Source organism: Cryptomeria japonica, chromosome 7 (genome assembly GCF_030272615.1).
Source record: "Cryptomeria japonica chromosome 7, Sugi_1.0, whole genome shotgun sequence".
NCBI lineage: Eukaryota > Viridiplantae > Streptophyta > Pinopsida > Cupressales > Cupressaceae > Cryptomeria > Cryptomeria japonica.
In genome coordinates, this window is record NC_081411.1 from 582,611,516 (window position 1) to 582,617,926 (window position 6,411).

Consider the following 6,411-nt stretch of genomic DNA (forward strand, 5'->3'; position numbering starts at 1 on the left):
TGCGGGTTGGTCTGCTATGGGCCAATCCTTGAGTTGTACACTTATCATCTTTTACATAGTGTCGAATCAATTGAAACTTTGAAACTTGGTGTTGATGTGTTTGGTTCGATCATGAAATATTGGATTTTGATTGGAATTTAATTGTCAACAAAGAGTGATGTAGATGAAACTTTTTGTTTCAATACATTTTCAAGAATTCTTTGAAGTCATAAGATTTCCCGAGTTGCCTTAGAGGCTGCCATATATTCAGCTTCTGCGGAGGATAGGACTGGCACTGTTTGCTTCTTAACATTAAGAAATCAAATGCAGATTTGCTATCTTCCAAGTCACCTACATAATCAAAATCTGAATATCCAAGCAAAGAGAAGTGTGTTGCAAAGAAAATAGAGGAGGACAATATCCATCTCAAAACTCAAAAGGAGAGTTTACATAGGACTTAGACCTTCCAGGAGAATGAGCTCTACAAATTTTTCAAAGTTGGTGCTCATTTGTGTTAGTGCACGTAAATCAGTTTTTCCTCCATGTTTAATGGGATTATAATCATGGATTTTTGTTTTAATCCCATGACTTGGATACAACTATTTTTTGCTTAGTTGTTAAGCTAATTAAGGAATATCTCTATTTTTAGGTTTTATTCTTGTTTTTCCTTATTTTTTACTTTGATGAAGTCTCTATATATTTTCTAATTCATTCATTTGTATATGATCAATCAATCAATGAAATAGTTTTACTTCTCTCTTTTTAGCTAGATCTTACTGTGTTGTGCGGGTTTAGATAAAATTTTACATGGTATCAGAGTTCATGGGTGCTGGAAAGAAGAAGCATTAACAATTTTTTGCAGTTTTTGAAAATTAAATTGTTTTAGAATGGGATTTTTCATTGTCTTGGGGGTTGTCTTTTAATTTCTTTTATGTATTCACGAACATAAATAAAGTTCCAAAAGGGGCTAATCTAAGTCTAAAATGGGAATAAAGTATCATCCATCTATCATCACTTTGGAAGAAGGAAACTACAAGTCCTTGCGTGAAATAATCCTAAAGCATTGTCAATGGATTCATCTATTGCCACATTTGAATGGGCTTATTCCCGAACCAAGTACTTGTTGGCAGAAATTTGCATGGGGAAGTAGAAATGATCATGCCTTAGGATTAATTGGTTTAAGTGTTGGGGACCACACAACATGGGTTCTATCACACATTGAGTACCCTCGCACTCTTTGGGCCACTTTATGGGAAATGTATGGAGGTCCCATTGAACCTCCATTCCCAGATGATCTAAGATCTAACTATAGACATGCTTCTCTCCTTTGATAATGATGATGATCCTATATATGATGATGACACTGAAAGACATCTCCTAATTCTCCTCTTTCTACACCTCCAGTATCGGTAGCTATTCAGTCACCTCCAACTACTAGTTTGACAGAGATTTTGGCTTCTCCAAATGCTACCTTAGATTCTCTTTAGTAGGTTCATTCGTGTCATCTTGATGAGCGAGATATCATCCTATCAGACATTTATCATTTGTTTGTTGAATCTCTCCTTGTCATGATGACAACATTAAGGACGCAAGCCATCTCTCCAATGTCAACTCAGATCGAGATGCATATTCTTTTGGTTTGGACTCTCTTGTTCTCTCTCAACCACTCCATGATACTATCTTGACACATTGACATACACTCAAGTAGGGCAAAACAACATAAATAGACCCCAATCCAAACTTTCCAACACTCACTCAATTCCATCTTCAATTAGGACTTCTAGTTGTCTTGGATGCAACTCCCAATGCCAAGTAAATACTCACCATCACTAAGACCTTCATAACACCCTTGAGGACTCCTCTTCTTCGTCCAAAAGCCAACCTACACCCCTCCTTCCGCCCTAATAGACATAAAGAAACCCACGTTTGCAGCACTGTCCTACTGTGATAGTCTTAATTTATTTTGGACAGTCAATGAACTTGGACCATTCCTTACCCATGGAACTTCAAACACAAGTAATTATGTTGGAGAACACTTCCACTTCACCCCTGACATCCAACCCAATCATCAAACTCACTTCTAAGTTTGCAAAGAGCAGCGATACAACTCACTGTCAAATTGTGATAGTCTTAAGGCTTTTGTGTGGACAGTCAAAAGACTTTGTTTGCTGTGGTTCTACAACTTGATAACCTTTGGATCACACCAAGGGGTCCCTCACACATTCCTCTCTCCCTTCACAAGATCTCCCAAGGACCAATATTGCACCTTCACCACCCAAAACTTCATGAAACCATGTTGTTCTCAGACTGAGACACAGAAATAAGTACTTTCCAATACATTAGCATGTTCCAAAATGCTCATGAGACTCTGAAAACACAAAAATATGGAAGAGATGACATTATATAAGTTCCCACCCATTTTGTGGGTTTCCAATGACTAGAAATTGAGATTTACATTATTACATGCTCATTGTTAACCCTAGGGAGGGTTTTGACAGTTTACACCCAAAACTTTGATATCTCAGTCAAAACGTAATAAAAATGAATGAAACAAAGATCAAATTAAAGTAGTTTCAATTAATCTTCATTCCTAATGAGTTTGAAAAGCAGATGAATGAGATATCATAGAGAAAAACACCAAAGTACAGACTGTCACGTCTAAGAATTACAAGAAATGTGCAGGGAACTTCAAGATTTTTATTGATTTTGTTTTCAAAAGTATATCAAACTTCACACTGATCGAGGATAGGCTTATTTAAATGTTCTTTGAGCCCTCTCCAACTGTTATAAGCAACTTTTGATCTTGCATTACCAACTAACACCTAATTACCCATATAAATGCAAAAGTTGCTTGACAACTTTGACAACATTTAACAACTTTGTCAAAATTTGATCCTAGAATCAACTTGTAAACACCATGACTCAAAACTCATTTAAATAGGTCCGAATATATCTAAAAGAACCTTACGTATCATTAAACATCATATTTGACCTATTGAGACATTTGCATTATAGTGACAATTTTTGGCAATGTGACTCTAATAAGACTCAACACAACTCTTGATGGTCTCAATGACCTTTATTACATCAAACATGGTCTTTCAAGACCTTATTTATGACAAAAACTCAAAAATATGAACTTATCACAAATTTGGTCTCATGGTGGCCATCTTGTGCCAGGACCAAGAGATCACAGTTTTTTTTTCAGATTTTGTTAAAAATATGAACAAGGTATATTTTCAAAACATTCTACTTTATTCTTGACTATGTAATCTGATATGTTAGATTGTTTAAAAATATTTTCTTTATTAAATCTAATATTGGTTTTATGCTTTTTGGCTTCAGGTGCAACACATATTCTCGATGGCGAATGTTTGGGATAACTCAACCAATTTGTTGCTACCTACTTCTTGGTGTAAGTTTCTTTCACCAGCCATTCATATTTTGTAGTGAAATGAAATTGGAGAAAACATAAAATATTTTCTAAATGAAAGTTCAATACAAATTTGGGTCTTACATGGTGATCCAAATGTGCAGGGACATGGGTTGATGAGAATTCACATGTCATTCATGATGTCAATGGGGTTTTCAAATTAAATGTAAAGGTGCTAGAAGGTCATCAATCAAATATCTTGGCATGGTGCATGCTCTATACAACTCGATATACATTATATTGGCATTATTTAAAATCAAGGCAATGCCCTCTATGACATTGAAAGAGACCAATTAGGTTGTCCCATTACAAGTTGATTGTTGATGTTAATTGTCTAGCCCTCTGTTGCATCATTAATTTGTATCCTCTTTCAACTTTGCTTAATAATAAATAAATTGACAAGTTGCAAAAGCTTCCTCATGGATTTGTTGTCTTTACTTAAGAATCACTATAAGTTATGTCTACTTTTCTACAATATAACTACAAAATTTAATTTTCTTCCCTTGAAATAAACCTGCAATTCATACTACAAATTCATAATTGATTGTGAAGACAAATTAATCCATTATAGACACATCCATTCATATAAGTAAACAAATAAAATAAGAGACAATTCGAATTTTCTTGTAGTTATTTTATTCAACTCAATTGTGTATGTGTTGTCATAGATCTATCATCTAACCAAGAAATATATTTCTTTTGACTTATTGCATTGAGAGGAAGAAAAAGGAAGCAACTTTTCAAAAAAGGCGGGAAACAAAAATTCAAAACTTGAAGACCTTTGTACAGGAATATATGCATTAACAAAGAGTAATACTTGAAAATTGACGACTTTCCCATTTTGAAATCAAGAAATGCACCTCTTTCAACTCATAATTTTCGAGAAGAGGAAAACGAAGAAACATGCTCTAAATAAAAGGCAGGAAACTTAGAATTTGAAAATTTAAAATTTTAAAACTTGTAAGTATAAGAAAAGAGGGAATAAAAGATCAGAAGTGATTAAATACACGCTGCTTGAACTCTTGAAGCCTCTTGATGTGTCCCTTGTAGTCTTCATCTTCAATCTCTGTCTTTGTCATCTCTACCTTTACCATTCCACTAACAATCCTTGATAGTGCATCCATGTAAGCTTCCAAGTTCTTCAGGTAGTGCACATCCGAGGACCTTTTAGTGCACATCCGAGGACCTTTTTTTCTCACACTTTACTCTTTTATCTATCAGACACACCTGGCATATGACTTGTAACTAGGCATTGGAAACTTCTAAGCTCATCGCCTATCCTCCTTGTCTACATCCAGTGGATAATGAAAAATTTCTTAACCAGTTCAAATTTGCTTTGAAATTCATTATCATGCTATTTAGATACTCAGGAAGGGGTTTAATCAACATGATCTACAGTATTGCAAGCAATTTTCTCATATGAGATAATGAGCGGGCTAAGAATCATTGCCACTTCAAATGCTCTTGATAAATTGCTAGTAATTCTACATGCTCATCCCAAGCTGTATCCACATGATCCAAAATTTCAGCGATCCTTGACTCAAGCAATGAATGTGCTATCTCTATTTTAATCCTTTTTTCTACCCTTGAAGTGTGCAATTTCAATACATCAACCTCCTTTCTTAATCTGGTTGCTTCTATTCTTGCCTAAGCCAACTCGCTTCTCAATCCTATAATCTCCTTAGAAGATTTGGGTCCTCACCTTAGTGTTTGCATCCCACGGCTCGATTAAAGTCCTGATTATGCTCTTGCACAACACAAATGACATCCTAACTCAAATTGCACCACATTTGGCACCTTATTCCTGCTCCAAAATAGGGTAGGACCATGGCACCACGCCATAGTCCTCCCTAAATTAAGCCCAATTTGACCCCTCGGTCCTATTTCAAAATTGAATGGGATTTCCTTCTCTGTGTTGGCTCATGTCAGAAAATTAGCCAATTTCACCAACGGGCAATTATATAAAGATGATTTCCCCTCTCATTTGACACACACACAAGATATCAAGCATACACGAGATCAAACATTCAAGCATTTAAGCAATTGGGAATCACCAGTCTTCTTTCAACTTAGGAGCAACAAGTCAAGTTTCTAGTATTGAAGGATACATTATTCATCCTATTTTGTTGAAGACTTCTAAACCTTAATTCCATGTGGAGGCAATGAAAACTTCACAAGGAGGTATCATAATTCAATTTTTAGTCATAATTCAACCTCTCCCTCAAAAGGACATCCTTTCCTTTCAATCATTTCAATTACATATATTTCAATTTCATGGTTAATTCCAAAAACGGGTTTTGACCTAAGGCAAACCCCTATTCCCAATAGATTTCCCTTTCTTTATGTGTGCAAAAAACAGGTACATAGCTGTACTCTTGATGCAGACAAGGTAGGGAGATCCAATGAAGGACAACCTCGCCTTGCAACCAATAACACAATCAACATGAAAGATATCGGTAACCAGTTCACAAAACACAAGATATAACTAGGAAAACAGAAAATATCATTTCTTATAATAGTTTAATGATATTGCATAGGCCCTCAGGAATTACACATGCTGGACTGCAACCCAGGATTACAAAACAATTCTTATAACTCAAAACTATGATCCACAAATCATCTGCTCAACAAATCAGCCTCCGGTAACAGTCGACATTGCTTTGCACTGATCCGGACCTTAGTCCCTCCAAGCAACAATCTCCAAACAATTCCACTGGTAACTGCTCCAACTGGTTGAACTACTTTAATGCTCCTACATCAGACTCTTGGGCTTAATTGAAAAGTGAGTCCCATCACTTGATCTAGTTTGACAATCTGTCAGTAGGTACTTGCAACTACCTCAAGGGTTCGATGGTCTGACTACAGGTTTTGATTGCCTCTCTTCGACAAATCAATTAGACCACCTTGCAGCCTGCCTCAGTTCAACGATCTATGCAAGTCTCCACATACCAACTGCCTCAAGCTTAAGCTCTTAGGTTCAGTGGTCTTCTTGCAAGCCT

At 36.0% G+C, this 6,411-nt stretch overlaps 1 long non-coding RNA gene across 2 annotated transcripts in view; it reads left to right on the top strand.

The window, feature by feature from the left end:
* The window catches only part of LOC131048506 (uncharacterized), a 45,272-nt gene extending 41,442 nt beyond the window's left edge, over positions 1-3,830 (top strand). For both annotated transcript variants that reach the window (XR_009106452.2, XR_009106450.2), the window contains exons 3-4: positions 3,325-3,394; positions 3,517-3,830. This is a non-coding gene — a long non-coding RNA (uncharacterized LOC131048506). The remainder of the gene's footprint in view (positions 1-3,324; positions 3,395-3,516) is intronic.
* Positions 3,831-6,411: the final 2,581 nt, after the last annotated feature.